The following is a 17,324-nucleotide window of genomic DNA, read 5'->3' on the forward strand; positions in this document are numbered from 1 at the left end:
GAACATGGATGAGCTGAACACACGATCATCTATCTGACCTAATACAGAACACTATACTCAACAACTGCAGAATAGATGCTCTTTTAACATACACATGGTACTTTTTTATCAAGATAGAGAAATACACTTGGTTATAGATAATGTCTCAGTAAATGTTGTATGATTGACATCAGAGAAATTATGCTCTTGGAGAACAGTGAAACTGGGAATCAGTAAGAGTAAGATATGTATGTTATCAAAGAAACTTCCAAATATTTGGAAATTAAATAACACCCTTATAAATACATGGATGAAGGGGAAATGACAAAAGAAATCAGAAAATATTTAGAATTTGGCAAAACTGAAAACACAATATATCAGAATTTGTGGGATGCAGTTAAAGCAGTGTTCAGTGTAAAGTTTATAGCTTTAAAATGTTTATATCAGAGAAGTTAAAATCAATGACTTAAGGATCCCTCTTCAAAAGTTTTTTTTTTTTTAACGTTTATTTATTTTTGAGACAGAGAAAGACAGAGCATGAACGGGGGAGGGTCAGAGAGAGGGAGACACAGAATCTGAAACAGGCTCCAGGCTCTGAGCTGTAGCACAGAGCCCGACGCGGGGCTTGAACTCATGAACTGTGAGATCGTGACCTGAGCTGAAGTCGGACGCTTAACCGACTGAGCCACCCAGGCGCCCCAAAAGTTTTTTTTTAAGAGCAAATCAAACCTTGAGTAGAAAGAAGGAACTAATAATAAGCAGAAATCAGTAAAATAGAAAATAACTGAGAAAAGTCATAGGGGCAATTCTTTTCTTTGAAAAGATCAGTTAAATCACTTAAGTCTTAGCTGCACTGATCAAGATAGAAAGACGGCACAAATTACCAATATCAGGCATGAAAGAAGGGGTCCTCACCACAAACTTTACAGATATCAGAAGGAAAATAAGAGAAAGACAAATACCATATGATTTAACTCATATGCAGAATTTAAGAAAAAAAGAAACAGATGAACATATGAGAAAGTGGGGGGTGGGAAGAGAAGAGAGGGAAACAAACCACAAGAGACTCTTAATGATAGAGAACAAACTGTGGGTTGATGGAGGGAGGTGGGTGGGAGATGGGCTAGATGGGTGATGGGTACTAAGGAGGGCTCTTGTGATGAGCACTGGGTGTTTTACGTAGATGATGAATCACTGAATTCTACTCCTGAAACAAGATTGAATTGCATGTTAACTAAAATTTAAATAAAAAAATAAAAGTAAAATTCTAAAAAAAAGGAAAAGGAACATTTTTAATAATTTTATGCCAACAATTTCAAACCTTAGACAAAATGGACAATTTCCTTAAGAAATCCAACTTACCAAATTTGACACAAGATGAAAAGAAATTATCTTTTTTTTTTTTCAGTTTATTTATTTTAAGAGAGAGAGAGAGAGAGTGCACAAGCAGGGGAGAGGCAGAGAGAGAGGGAGAGAAAGAATCTCAAGCAGGCTCCACTCAGTGCAGAACCTGATGTGGGGCTCAATCCCATGATTGCAAGATCACGACCTGAGCCGATATGAAGAGTTGGACACTTAACTGACTGCATCAGGAGTGCTGATGCATAGGGGCACTTGTACCCCAATGTTTATAGCAGCCCTTTCAACAATAGCCAAATTGTGGGAAAAGCCTAAATGTCCATCAACTGACGAATGGATAAAGAAGATGTGGTTTATATATACGATGGAATACTACTTGGCAATGAGAAAGAAGGAAATATGGCCATTTGTAGCAACGTGGATGGAACTGGAGATTATTATGCTAAGTGAAATAAGTCAGGCAGAGAAAGACAGATACCATATGTTTTCACTCATATGTGGATCCTGAGAAACTTAACAAAGACCATGGAGGAGGGGAAGCAGGAAAAAAAAAAGTTACAGAGAGGGAAGGAGGCAAACCATAAGAGACTCTTAAATACTGAGAACAAACTGAGGGTTGACGGAGGGTGGGGAGAGGGGAAAGTGGGTGATGGGCATTCAGGAGAGTACCTGTTGGGATGAGCACTGGGTGTTGTATGGAAACCAATTTGACAATAAATTATATATAAAAAAGAAAGAACCATAATTAAAGCTTTATTGCAAAAAAAATAAAAAAATATAAAATAAAAATTTGGTTCAAAGAAAATGTCAGGCTCATATGGGTTCACTAGTGAATATTATGAAATATTTAAGGAAGAAATAATACTAACATTATACAAAACTTTCAAAAATTAGAGAATAAGGGAACACTTTTCAACTCATTTTATGAGGCTAGCATTACTGAAATACAAAATCTGACCAAGACAATATTGAACAAAACAAAGAAACTTCCTTTTTCAAAGCAGCTGGCAGTAAATATTTCTGTAAAAAAATATTCACTCCCAAAGGTTTGTAGACTTAAGTACCTGTAGGCTCACACTTTTTTACTTAGGTTGACTTATGATAGACATGGCTGTTTGAAAGTATATACTGGAATGAAATTTAGAGATACTTAATTAAATAACACGGGTTTTTAGCATATTTATGTATGAATCCTTGTATAAAGCTTTATTTATATTTCAACTATCTTTGTATTGTTTTTATATAGTTTTGAATCCTTTTTAAAGTATGTGTAATAGAAACAACAAAGACATAATTGAAATATTCTAGTAGTTGGAAAGAAACATAGTTAATTAAATTGGGAGACATCCTCATAGGAATACTGTGGTGATTTAATTCATGTCAATCAAATGTCAATAACAAAAGTTTTATCACATACTAGTAACAAAAAATTATTAACACTTAAATTTGAACCATATGCAATGTATCCTATACAAAGAAATATTGAAAGAAAACATGCATACATGAAAAAATATTTAAGTGAGATGTGATCATCCATCATTCCTGCTCTGTATTCCAAAGTTACTTTACTGCTGTTGACTGTTCATCATAATTGTTAGAAGGTATGTTCCAATAAGGCAGGTTCTGAAGATGTTTCTTGGAAGTTAAAACTTAATCAAAGTAAAGACTGTATTTAAAATTTTTTATTGTTAGAGGCATTTGGGTGGCTCAGTCAGTTCAGTGTCTGACTCTTGGTCTTGACTCAGGTCATGATCTCAGGGTCGTGAGATCAAGCCCTAAGGTGGCTCTACTCTAAGCATGGAGCCTGCTTGAGAATCTCTCTCTCTGTCTCTCTATGCCCCTCCCCTGCTCTCTTGCTTTCTCTCTCTCTCTTTCTCAAAAAAAAAAAAAAAAGTTAACAAAGGGTTTTATTGTTACAGAAAGCATAAAGACTAAATTATTTTGAAACCAAATTCACCTAGGAAAATGTTTAATTTGGAAAATAACCAATTATTGCTTGCCTATATATTAATAGATCCTTCTGAGAATGACTTCATCTCAGAGACTTGCTATGTTATTTTAAAAATAAATCTATGATATAAAGCAGAAATCAGTGGATTTATTGAATGTTAGCATTCTGTCGCCTTGAGAGGTGTGCAAACACACTTGTTAAAAATAAGAGGGGTGTCTGGGTGGCTCATTTGGGTAGGCATTCAACTCTTGGTTTTGGCTCAGGTCATGATCTCACAGTTCATGGGATCAGGTCCTGCATGGGATTCCTTGCTGATAGCACAGAGCCTGCTTGGGATTTTCTCTTTGTCTCCCTCTCTCTCTCCGCCCCTCCCCCACTCTCATGTGCTCTCTTGCTGTCTCCAAATAAATAAACTTAAAAAAAAAAAAGTATTGCTGTCAGCTGAAAATTAGTGTGTAAATAATTTTTATATGCCAAATACCATTTTAAGAAAGAATATAGCCTTTTTTAAAAAAAATAATCTGTCTTTGATTGGCTCTATTATAGGACAGCTCTAGGGAAATGAGACTTCAGAGGAGTGGCTGGTTTATTAAACTGATGCAAATTTTCCCATATGTTTTCTTTCTTATGTTTTAATAAAGGAATTTCTCAAGAGTGAGTATATAATTGTCTAATAAAAGCCACTGTGTCTTTTGGGTTACCAGTGTTTGAGAGAGTATTTTTTTTTATTTCCTAAACAAGCTTCTAGAAAATTGCCAAAATTTTTAAAGAGTGACAATCTCACTTAATATTAAAAAATTTTTATTTAATTAGATAAAGTACCACTCTTTAGGACTGCTTTGAAAAGAACTGCCATCTTCTCTGCAGACTATTCCTAACTTTAATTAGTTGCATGATCATGAGCAAGTCATTTTATCAATCTGGGCTTCAGTTTCTTAATTTTTAATGAAGTACAGGTAGAGAAGAAAAGATAGGTAAACAAATATGATCTTGGGGCCAGAGGCAGTGAGTGGGAGAAGCTTTTCTAAGCATGACACAAAATCCAGAAGCCATAAAAAAAGCCAGGAGGTTTTATTTCCTAAAAAATAAAACCAAAATTTCCACTTGGTGAAACAAACAAAACTTCATCATAAACAATGATGATGACAAATAACAACCAGGTGAAAGTATTTGCAACAAATATGATCATGTACTAATACTCCCTGTATATAGAGCTTAAAAGTATTTATAGGGATGCCTGGGTGGCTTATTTGATTAAGTGTCTGACTCTTGATTTCGGTTTAGGTCATGATCTCACGGTTCATGGGTTCCAGCCCCACACTGGGCTTTGCACTGAGTGTGGAGTCTGCTTGGGATTGTCTCTATCTCTCTCTCTCTAAGCCTCTGCCATGCAAGTGCATGCATACACACATGTGCTCTCTGTCTCTCTCAAAATAAAGAAATAAACTTTAAAAAAATTCACAAAATAACAAGAAAAAGACAAATATTCCGATAGGGAAAGGAGTAAAATCACAGGCAATTTCCAAAGGAAATGTTAGTCTCCAAATAATTTTAAAAAATGGAATACCCCTGGGCGCCTGGGTGGCTCAGTCAGTTAGGCATCCGACTTTAGCTCAGGTCATGATCTCAACGGTTTCTGAGTCTGAGCCCTGCATTGGGCTTTGTGCTGACAGCTCAGAACCTGGAGCCTGCTTCGGAGTCTGTGTCTCCCTCTCTCTGCCCTCCCCAACTTGCACTCTGTCTGTCTGTCTGTCTCTCTCTCAAATATAAACATTAAAAAGAGCTTTTTAAATAAAAAAATGGAATAATCCAATGAATGCAAGTTTTTACAAGTGTAATATCCTTTGTTACTCGTCATTTGTTACAATAAAACATGGAATATCCAATGTGATGGAATGAAAAAAATTATGTGACTGGTTTGTCTTAAGAAAAAAGCTGTTTTTATTTACAAAAAGATCTTCATAACTTATCTGGGATTGGCAGGAGAAAGCAGAATTAGATAAAGTCTCTACTTAAAAAATGAACAGGAATTTTGGGATGTGGTAGGAAGAATTAAAAATAAAGAGAATGGAATAAAGCACTTGCGGAAAGCTAGAGCTTGTGTTAGGAGAAATGGCCAAGGTTCTTTTTTAAAAAAGAGAAGTCAAATATTCAATTTTAAATTATTTCCTGTATGGTTCTTTGATGCAATAACTATCATAATCTCCTAAATTAGTAGTACAAGTCAAGTAACAGTAATGCCTTGCCTATATCTACTAGTTAATGTTAGTAAGAATGGACTCTGGTTGAATTAATAATAAAGGGTTTTAATACAAGGATATTGGGCAGCTCATCAAAGCACTAGGAGGGCTTGAGAACTAGGCTTGGGAGTAAGCAGCTGGTAAAAAGACCCAAATCATATCCAAACCTGGTTCTGATAGGGAAACACTTAACAGTGTGCAGAGAAAGAGAGAGAGCAACAGTGAGAGAATTTAACCTATTAGTGTCATTAGATCCCAAATTATATACAAACTAAGTGTTTCCAATTGATCATATGCCTCTGCTATAGCAACAAGGGAGATTGCAAAAGTGAATTGTTCTAATTCCTGATCCCTATCAGGACTCACAGAATTCAGATTCTAGGTACCAGAATAAATGAGAAATGATCACTACAGTGATATTTGGAGAAAAATTAATGAGAAACAGCTGTGCCCTATATTTGGGCTAATACCTGAACACTGATAAAGAATAAACTGCAAAATACAGAGGCAAACTAGGAAACCGAATCCAGCAACACAAAAAAGGACTGTACACCCTGATCACATGGATTTATCCTAGAAATGCAAGGTGGTTAATATCCAAAAAGTCAATTCATATACCATAACATTAGAATAAAGGAGAAAATGGCATGATTGTCTCAATAAATTCAAAAAGAGTATTTGACAAAATCCAACACCCTTTCATGATAAAAGTAGTCAACAAACTAAACAGAGAAGGAACTTCAGCAATGTAAAAAACTTCTGTGAAAACCCACAGTTAACATCATACTTAATGATGAAACAATGAATGCTTTCCTCCTAAGATCAAGGACAAGGATGTAAGCTCATACCACTTTTATTCAAGAGTGTCATGAAGATTCTAGCAAGGGCAATTAGGCAAGAAAAGGAAATACAAGGCATCAAATTGGAAAGGAAGAAGTAAAACTATTTCTATTCACAGATGACATGATCTTGTATGCAGAAAATCCTAAGGAATCCACTAAGAAACTATTAGAACTAATACATGTTTTCAGCAAAATTTCAGGATACACGATCAATACACAAAAATCAATTGTATTTCTATATACCTGTAATGACCAAACCGAAAATGAAAGAGAACAATTCCATTTTCAATAGCATCCAAAAAAATAATAGTAATAAATTTAACCAAAAAAAAAAAAAAGGCAAAACCTATACTCTGTAAACTAAAAACATTGTTGAAAAAAATTAAAGATCTAAATAAATGGAAAGGCATCTCATGTGCTGGTCTGGAAAACTTAATACTGTTAAAATGGCAATAGTCCCCAAACTGATCTATAGATTTAGCCTGATCACTATCAAAATCCCAACTGCCTTTTTTGCAGAAATTGACAGGCTGATCCTAAAATTCTTAAGAAAATTCAAGAGAACCAGAATAACCGAAAGAATCTTGAAAAAGAACACAGTGGAAGGACCTATACTTTCCAACCTCAAAGCTTACTACAAAGCTATTTGTAATCAAGACAAAAGATCAACTGGCATAAGGACAGACATAAAGATCAATGGAATAGAATCGAGGAGTTCAGAAATAAACCTGCACATTTATGGTCAATTGGTTTTCAACACAGAAGCCATGACAATTTAATGAAGAAAGGAAGTCTTTTCAGTAAATGATATTGGGACAACTGGATATCCACACGCAAAAGATTGAAGGTGCATATACATAAAATTTATGCATATACATGCAAAAATTAATGGATCAAAGCCCTAAATGTATGAGCTAAAACGATTAAACTCTTACAGGAAAATATAGGTATATATCTTGGTGATATTGGATTAGTCAATGGTTTATTAGATATGACAGCAAAGCACAAGCAACAAAAGAAAAAAATAGATAAATTGGACATCATCAAAATTAAAAAAAAATTGTTCTTCAAAGAACACCATCAAGAAATAAAAGATAAGGGATGCCTGGGTGGCTCAGTCAGTTAAGTGTCTAGCTCTTGATCTCAGCTTAGGTCATGACTGCATGGTTCATGGAATGGAGCCCTGCATCGGGCTCCATGCTTACAGTGCAGAGCCTGCTCAGGATTCTCTTTTTCCCTTCCTCTCTGCCCCTTCACACCTCTCAAAACAAATAAATAATAAAAAAAGAAAGTGAAGATAATTCATAGGGTGGGAAAAATATTTACAAAGCAGATATATGATAAAATATAAAGGACTTGTATCTAGAATATATAAAGAGCTCACAACTCAATAATAGAAAAATAGCCCAATTAAAAATAGGCAAATGATTTGAATGGACACTTCTCTAAAGATATACAGACAAATTAATACAGGAAAAGATGTTTTTTTTTTTTTTTAATTTTTTTTTTTCAACGTTTTTTATTTATTTTTGGGACAGAGAGAGACAGAGCATGAACGGGGGAGGGGCAGAGAGAGAGGGAGACACAGACTCGGAAACAGGCTCCAGGCTCCGAGCCATCAGCCCAGAGCCTGACGCGGGGCTCGAACTCACAGACCGCGAGATCGTGACCTGGCTGAAGTCGGACGCTTAACCGACTGCGCCACCCAGGCGCCCCAGGAAAAGATGTTTAACATCATTGGCTATCAAAGAAAGGCAAATTAAAATCACAATGAGATACAAATTCACACTCGATAGAACAGCTGTAATCAAAAGCACAGAGTTACAAGTATTGTTGAGTGTGTGGAGAAATTGGAATCCTCATACACTGCTGATGGGAATATAAAATGGTACAGCTTCTCTGGAAAAGAGTTTGGCAGTTCTTCAAATGGTTAAACAGAGTTACCATATGGACCCAGCAATTCCACTTATAAGTATCTACCCAAGAGGAGTAAAAACATATGTTCACATAAAAACTTGTACATGAATATTCATAACAGCATCATTCATAATAGCCAAAAAGTGGATACAACCAAAATACCCATCAACTGATGAACAGATAAATAAAATGTGCCATATCCATATGACAGAATATTATTCCACAAAATAAAATTTAAAAGAACAAAAGAAGAAGTAGTGTTACATGTGTTGCCTAGGTCTAAAGGATTGGGACTGGGGGGCTGGAGAGCTGAGGAGTGACTGCTAGTGGGTATAGGATTTGGGGGAAGGGGGTGATGAAAACAATGGGCTTAATCATCCCCAATATCCCCACAATCATCCCCATTGATTGTGGGGATGCTTGCATAACTCTGTGAATATACCAAAAAATATTGTATTGTATACTTTAAATGGGTGAATTGTATGTTGTGTGGCGTATATCCCAATATAGCTGTTACTAACAAACAAGCAAGCAAGCAAACAAATACAGAAGAGAAAGAGAAATTAGTTAAGTGAGAAATGAAAACCAGAAGTGACTAGGAATAAAGTAAGTTCCTACAACTTTCAGAATCATGAGGAAGACTCTAGATTTATCCTAGAGTGTAAAACAGGAGTTAAAAAATTTTTTTAATGTTTATTTATTTTTGAGAGAGAGAGAGAGACAGAGAACGAGCAGGAAAGGGGCAGAGAGAGAGACACAGAATCCGAAGTGGGCTCCAGGCTCCAAGCTGACAGCACAGAGCCCCACGTGGGGCTCTAACTCACAAACCGCAAGATCATGACCTGAGCTGAAGTCGGATGCTTAACTGACTGAGCCACCCAGGGGCCCCATAAAATATGAGTTTTTTTTTTTTAAATTAAGTTTATTTATTTATTTTGAGAGAGAAAGTGGTTGAAAGCGCACACACCAGTGAGCTGGGGAGGGGCAGAGAGAGGAGAGACAGAATTCTAAGCATTCTGAGTCAGCTCAAAGCCTGATGTGGAGCTCAAACCCACAAACTGTGAGATCATGACCTGAGTTGAAATCAAGAGATGGATGCTCAACGAACTGAGCCACCCAGGTGCCCTTAAAATATGAATTTTAAGAAAATTTTATATAGCCCTTATGAAAAGAGCAACCTCTACAGACATCAGGATTACACTGCTGTTGGTGGGTAGTATATGAGGGAACTGGCATTCTCATCTCCTGTTGGTGTATGGTAAATTAGTGCAATGTGTCAAAATTTTAAACATACGTACCCTTTAATGTAGCAAACCTACTCCAAAGGATGAAGGCATATAGATGTTCATTAGAGCATGCTTTGTAACATTGAAAATTGGAAATACTCTATGTCTATCTATAAACAATGCTTCTTAACCCTAGCCAACTCAGTCCCCTTTTTATAATAAATATTTTTGTTAACACTTCATTTATAGTCCTAAAATGAAAGTCATAGATACCTACAACGAAATATACTAACTGTAATATTAAAGAGAAATAAAAGGAAAGCAATTAGTAACAAAATATGTATTTCAATATGTAAACACTCTATACACGAAACATACTCTAGAGGGCAGTACCATCCAGTTAAGAACTCATTATCTACAACAAGCTAGTTAAGCAATTTATGATATATCCAAACAATGGAAGGATGTATATCTAGATTTGCTGACATCGTTGAATCAAAAGCAGATTGCACAACAGTAATTACATAGGTAGTTTTATTTATGTAAATAAATAGAAAAAGATCTAAAAAGATGCTCACTAGGATGTTGATGATAAGAATTGTCTCTAATGATGAGATTTATAAGGGTTTTTGCTTTTCTCTTTATGTGTTTGCATATTTGAACTTTCTTGTCTATACATAAATTTAAAAGTTTATGGCAAGTCCCAATGGGAGAATCACAACATAGATTCCTAGGTTTCTGGAGTGAGGTCCTATTGTCTGCAATGTAGAATTAAATGCCTTTTTTTTTTTTTTAAGTTTATCTTTTATTTATTTTGAGAAGGAGAGAGAGAGACAGAGAAAGAGTGAGCACACATGACCAGAGGGGCAGAGAGAGAGAGGGAGAGAAAGAGAATCCCAAGCAGGCTCCACTCACCACAGAGCCCAGCGTGGGGCCTGAACCCAGAAACTATGAGATCATGAACTGAGATCAGGAGTTGGATGCTCAACTGATCGAGACACCCAGGCACCCCTGGAGTCTTAACTATCTTTCATTGAATAGTTACTGGCCTTTCCCAGGCAGCTGCCAAAGATGGTGTTGGGGCTAGTCGTGGTACATGGATAGCCAAGGCCATCTCCTGTGTTGTCAAGTGAGCCTGATGGCTAAGACTTCCAGGCAGGAGGTTGGTGGTCATGCACTGTGAGGGCATCCATATTTCTGGCAATTTCTGCAGAAACAAGTTGCAATACTTGGTCTTCTTCCACAAATGCATGAACACCAATTCATCCTGTGGGCCCTACCTCTTCCAGCCCCCTAGCTACATCTGTTGAAAGAACGGTACAAGGCATTTTGCTGCTCAAGGCCAAGTAAGGTCCAGCCACCCTGGACTGCCTCAGGGTATTTAACAGGATCCCACTCCTGGTCCCATCACCCCTACCTCATAAGAAAAAGTGGATGGTGGTTTTTACTGCCTAAGGTTGTGCATCTGAAGCCCACTCAGAAGTTTGCCTACCTGAGGCACCTCGCTTGCAAGTTCTCCTGGAAGTACAGGCCATGATAGCCACCCTAGAGGAGAAGAGAAAGGAGAAGGCCAAGACTCATTATAGAAAAAAGTGGTAGTTCATGAGGCAGGAGAAACAGGCCAAGAAGAATGTAGAGAACACAACTGACAAATACAAAGAGGTCCTCAAGACCTATGAACTCCTGGTTTGGGTCCAATAAAGATGATTTCTCATGCTTGGCTTGGCCTTCATTTCTTCCATTGGTACCCTAGGATGTAGGGGACCTAACTGTGGCCATCCCAATGTCCAAGTGCCACAGGCAGCCACTTAGGAGTGGCCCTGAAAACAGCAGAGAGGAGAATACCTTTAAGTGGGCAGAGTTTTGACTTGTGCATCTGATAGTTTACTTTGAGTAGAAAGTTATGGGTGCTGGCAAAAGGCTTGTCTGCTTGGTCAGAGTCTGTGGGGAGAAAGACAAGAGATAAAGGGGTCTGGGAAAGAGGCGTACGGATGAATCTATAAAAGTGGGTATGAGATGTGAAGATTTTTGTTTCACATGTTAATGCCCAACAGAGAGCATCCATTACAGAAGAGGGACTAAACAACAACAAGAAACAATAACTTGTCCAGATAACATCACTGAGTCTCTGCCATTAGTTACACCAGTATTGGTACAACAGGCACAGAATGGAGACAGGAATGGAGATTATACATGGACCCAATAGCGTGGGCTCCCACTTACCAAGGCTTATCTATCTACTGTCACTGTCAAATATCTGACTTTCCAGCAACAAAGACCAATCAATACTTGGCCCACAATATGGCACCATCCCTTTAGAAGACCTACCAGGTACTTGGTGGAAAGTTGTCTACACTGGACTTGTTCCACCCTGGAAGTAGTATCAATCTATCTTGACTGGAATATAAACATATTCCAAGTTAGACCTATTGCTGAAGTGTCTTAGCTAGTACTACTGAGAATTTAAAGTGTTTGGTCCAATGACCAGGGCATTGGTATAGCAGTGCGTATATGGGATCCACTGATCTTTTCATAACTATACCATCTAGACAAACTGCTAGACTCATAGAGCACTGGAATGACCCGTGGAAGATTCAGCTGAGGTGCTAGCTTGCAAAGGATACCTTGTGAGGAGGGACATCATCCTCCAGGACTCAAGGTAAACTCTAAATTGATATTCATTATATGGTTCAGGGTTCCCAATATGGAGAATACGTGGGTGCAGTAGCTGTAGCATGCAAGTAGGAATATTTCTGTACACTGATTACCAGAGATTCATTTGCGGGATTTTTAACCCTCTTTCCACAGTGGTTAGAGGTTTTGGCAACCTCAGGAAAAGTCCCATTAAACCCCAGCTACTCCTGGTCACTTTAGGATCTTCATTCCAAGAAACCAGCAGGAGAGTATAATTGAACTTGATCTTCAGTAGGACAGCTGTTATGCAATAGAGACAGGGAAGAATACATTTCATACTCAGGTAATCCATTTGGGTATCTTGGTTTCCACTTGATCAACTTAGGTAGTACATGGATAAGTGCAACAGCCACAACTTGAGAAGGACTTGGTGATCAATGGCTAAGTCCTCTGAGGGAAGAGGGTCTAGGTCATTGCACTAAATAAGCTACCTTGACAAGCAGAGGATGAGGGGAATCTAGAATGGGTGGCAGAGACAGGAGATGATCAGCCTCAATTATGGCCCCAAGAACAGCTTTAAGGGCTGTAATTAATCTCACCAATGCTTTTTCTAATAAATTTCTCCAGGAAAAGAGATCTGATAGAACTTTGGAAGAGATTCTCCTAGAATGTATTATATATATAAACAGGTTGATGGTCATGGATATCATGGTACACTGCAGAGATCTCCCCATCCAGGACTGAAATCATTCCACCAGCTTCTAGAAGTATTGGAGGATGATAGATTTCAACTGAATCCTACTTCAGAATTTACTTCAAGTTCAAGTAAGCTCAAGAAGATTACTTTTCTGGGCTCAGACAAAATGACTGGTCACTGAGGTAAGCATAAAGTCCTCAGAGCTCTCTGTAGAAAGGCTGAGGTCTTTGCTGGATTGCATCACAACACAACTTCTTCCTCTGTTCAATCTTACTTCCTTTACTCTTTCCACAGGTGGATCCCAAGAGCACTCCCCAATGAAATTTCTGTCCCTGAGCCTTCATCTCAAAGTGTATTTCCTAGGGAATGTGACCTGTGAGAAGTTCCCCTTCCCTATGTACCTTATAACTGTTAACACCTTTTGTAAAAAAAATCAAAATTTATTAAATAAAAAGGGGATTTATTGGCTCACATAACTGCACAGGTATCAGGATTGATTTGATTCAGTGGATTAATGATGTCAAGGACCCAGTTTTGCTCCATTTCTCTGCTCTGCCTTCCACAAAATCAGCATTATTCTAGAGCTAGCTTTGTTCACATTGACAGTAGCTGCAGTAATTCCAGGGTTTATATTCTCAGCCCTCACATTCCAAATGGAAAGAGAACAGGCTTTTAGTAGCTTTATTTAAAGAATAAGGAAAAATCTTTCTCAGAGTCACTAGCAATTCAAGGTTCAGAGACACAAATTGGTCAAAGGCTGGGTTTCTTAAGCCACTTACTGGCAAGAGGTATGGGATTACCTTGAGTGCTTTAAAATAATCAGTTCACTCCTGGAATTGTTGGTATGTTTTAATCTTTGCCTTCTACAACCACACAGATGGGGAGGGATGGAAGGGATGTTATGGAGACAGATATATTCATTTGCTAGGGCTGCCATAACAAAGTACCACAGCACAGAGTGCTTAAAGCAGAGAAATCTATTTTCTCATAGTTCTAGAGGCTAGAAGTCTGAGATTAAGACGTTGGCCTTTCTCCTTAGCTTAGATGACCATCTTCTCCTGCCTTTGCAGGGTTTTCCCTCTGCATGCATACATCTCTATGTCCTAATCTCCTCTTGTTATAAGCAACCAGTAATATTGGATTAGGGCCTACCCTAAGGACCTTATTTTAACTTAATCACCTCTTTAAAGACCTTGTCTCCAAATACAATTACATTCTGAAGTGCTAGGGATTAGGACTTAAATACATGAACTTTGGGGGGACACAATTCAGCCCATAACACAAACTCAACATCAGCATCAATTACATATTGAAATATTTCATTTGCTTGACTGTTGCAGTAAATTGTCAAGTCTTTAAGGGCAAGAACAGTATCTTATTTATACCACCTTGCCTAGCACAGAGCCTGGTACACACTAGGCAGTCAATACAAGATAACAACTGCTTGCTAAGGACTATAGTTTGTTGCACCTTGTAAGTATGAGGTCACTGGTGACTTTTTTGAGGAGCAGTTTCAATGGAGTGGTGGTGACATAAGCCTAATTGTTGTGGGTTTAAGAGTGAATGGACGAGTTTGACAGTATAAAAATTATGACTTTCTTATGACAAAAGCCACCATGAACAAAGTCAAAAGATGATTATGATAAAAAATAGTACCTACATATATGGAACACCAAGGGTTAAGAGCTCTGACAAAAAAATCCTATAAAAAGACCAGAAAAAGATGAAGACAAATAGTATGAAAACATACAAAGGCTATACGCACAACCCAAAAATACATGAAAAAAAGTTCAGCCCTATCAGTACTCAGGGAAACACTAACTGAAGTAACAGTAAGATAGCATTTAATGCACATTACATTGACAAATGTTTAAGATTCATGCTTCAGTCCTGGCAAGAGATGGATAAATAGACATTCTTTTACCTTTTGATTGGCGTGTGAACTGCAGTAATTCTAGAGGTAATCTGGCAGTGTCTCACTCGAGACATCTTTGGTCCCAAGTAACAGAAAACCCAACTCACCCCCCGCAAAAGTTATTTACAGAGTCACATAACTGAAAATCTAGACATAGCTAGATGGAATCTACTTGAATGTTATCATTAGAATCTAGTTTCTTTCCATGTCTTAGTTCTGTCTTCCTCTGAGTGAAAATCATTTTCAGTACAGGTCTCTTTTCACAAATAGAGCTTATATACTTATAGCAACAATATAGCAGAGAAGAAAAGTCCCTAATCTAATTCTTATTGGCCTGAATGGAGTCATGTGCCCATCCCTGAAATGTAGAATATTATACCTATAAAGTGTGATATTATACTCTTAGTGACCAAATAGAGAAGCCAATGGAGGAGTCCATGCCATTTGTAAATCCACAGATTAATAGAGGAAGACTAATTCATCTAAAGATAATGAGGTGCTGTTACCAGAAAAAGGGGAGATGGATACTGGGTGTCAAAACAAGCAAACAAAATGCATATATAACCTCTACAGGCAGTATCTATCAAAATGTGCACATATCTTTTGTCTCAACAATCTCGCTTTAAGGATTTGATTCTGCAGAAAGAAACTGCACAGTTTAAAAGAGATACACATATAAGGATACTCATTCTATCATTGTTTATAATGGTACAAAATCTGGACAAATCTACATTATCTACTAATAAAGGAATGGCTTAAAAAATTATGGCACATTGTTTATTGTGCAGCTAGTTAAAAGAATGAGGTAGATCAGAGTGCCCATGATAAACTCTTCAGTAAGAAAAAGGTGCAGAAAAATGTTGATTCATTATTTATAAAAATCAAAACTTTTATGTGTTTCTATAACCATTGGGAAAAGTATGGAGAGAAACAATATTTTTAAGTTTATTTATTTATTTTGTGAGAGAAAATGTGGGGCTAGGGCAGAGAGAGAGGGAGAGAAAGAATCCCAAGCAGGCTCCACGGTGTCAGAGCAGAGCCCCACGTGGGGCTTGATCCCATGAATTGAACCATGAGATCATGACCTGAGCCAAAACTAAGAGTCATCCAGGTGCCCCAAATCATTAATCTTTTAACACTCATTTTATCTAGGATTGGGATGGGGAGAGGAAAACTATCCTTTTCTTTATTTGCTTCTGAATATACTGTTATACTTCTGTGTTGTCTGAATTGTTAAAATGAATGCTTATTACCTTTTAAATGAGTAGAAAGTGAAATTAGGAAGTAGTCTTAGATATAAACCATTTTTAGATTTAGAGAGAAGAAAGAGAAGTTAATCTCCAGTAAAGAAGAGATTGAAAATATTGAAGACAGAGTAACCCATAGGGTGGGCCCTGAGGGGATGGAGAGGATCCATTTCAGAGCAGAGTCCCAAGAGTACCAAGACTGTGATAGCTTCACTGTTCCACGGGGAAATGCAAATAAACAGCACAGTTAATAAAAATTTAGTTCTTTAGTGTTGAAAGTGCATGTTTTAAAAAAGAAATCCAGGTGATAAGAGATGGGAGGACTTTGAAAATGTATACTGTTATTCATCAAGATTAAAAAGTTAGCAGCCCTGTCTGTGTCAGTTCCTAAACTGTTAGAAATGTTAATGGTCTATAAATCCCAGAGTCTGGGAAAAACAGATCTACAGCACAAGTAGAAGGCCAAGCATTAAGCAACACCTAGCACTTCCTCCGTGGTGGAGGAAAACAAGTGTGCGTGAATGTGGACAGTTAGAGACAGATTTTGTAGGTCTAGGGAAAGAAGGTGAGGAAGTTAAAGGCTATGGTGAGATCTTTTGTTGGGCTCAGGGTTGAGGGGCTCCGCGGCAGTGACTATGAGGTTGAGACTTGAGGGGAGTCGCAAAAAATGGTAAGAGGTGCTGTGGGGAATGGGAGACCAACCTGAGAGAAACTGGACTTTTCAATATGGAATAATACCTATGTTTTTGCTCAGATTTGGTCTTCTATGAAATTGTCCTTGGTCCTTTTTGTATTCTCTCCCTCATTTGACACTCCTTTTCCCATCCAGCCCTTTTGTTTTTATTCTTTTTATGACACTTGTATTGTTTCTTAGTTTGTTTTTGTACTTGTCTTATCTGTACCCACTAAACTATATCTGAGACACTGGCCATTCATTCTATAACCACCTCACAGCACCTCTGACATAGTAGACGCCCAATTGATTAGTGCTGAAATAAATTTAATTCCACATAGAAAATGGGTAATCAGTATCATTTTGATTAAAATTCTTCACAGTTGTGAAAACAGGGATAAACCGTTTGCCCCCCCTTTTTTTTTATTCCTGTAAACTAACTTTTCCCCATGGCATGTATTTTTCATTCCCTACAAAGATACTGTGTGTATGTGTGTGTGTGTGTGTGTGTGTGTGTGTGTGTGTATGTATTTTTTTTCCTTATAAGAATCTTAAACCGTACACCCTTGGAATTCAAACACTCCTGTTATAAAAATGCCACAGAGATCATTAAAATAAAAATTTCCACTGTAATAGATATGAAA

At 37.5% G+C, this 17,324-nt stretch overlaps 1 pseudogene; it reads left to right on the forward strand.

Annotated features, from left to right (window-relative positions):
* Nucleotides 1-10,610: 10,610 nt before the first annotated feature.
* Nucleotides 10,611-11,215, forward strand: LOC131483856 (large ribosomal subunit protein uL13-like; annotated as a pseudogene).
* Nucleotides 11,216-17,324: the final 6,109 nt, after the last annotated feature.

Source organism: Neofelis nebulosa, chromosome 8, assembly GCF_028018385.1.
Source record: "Neofelis nebulosa isolate mNeoNeb1 chromosome 8, mNeoNeb1.pri, whole genome shotgun sequence".
In the NCBI taxonomy this organism is placed as follows: Eukaryota; Metazoa; Chordata; class Mammalia; order Carnivora; family Felidae; genus Neofelis; species Neofelis nebulosa.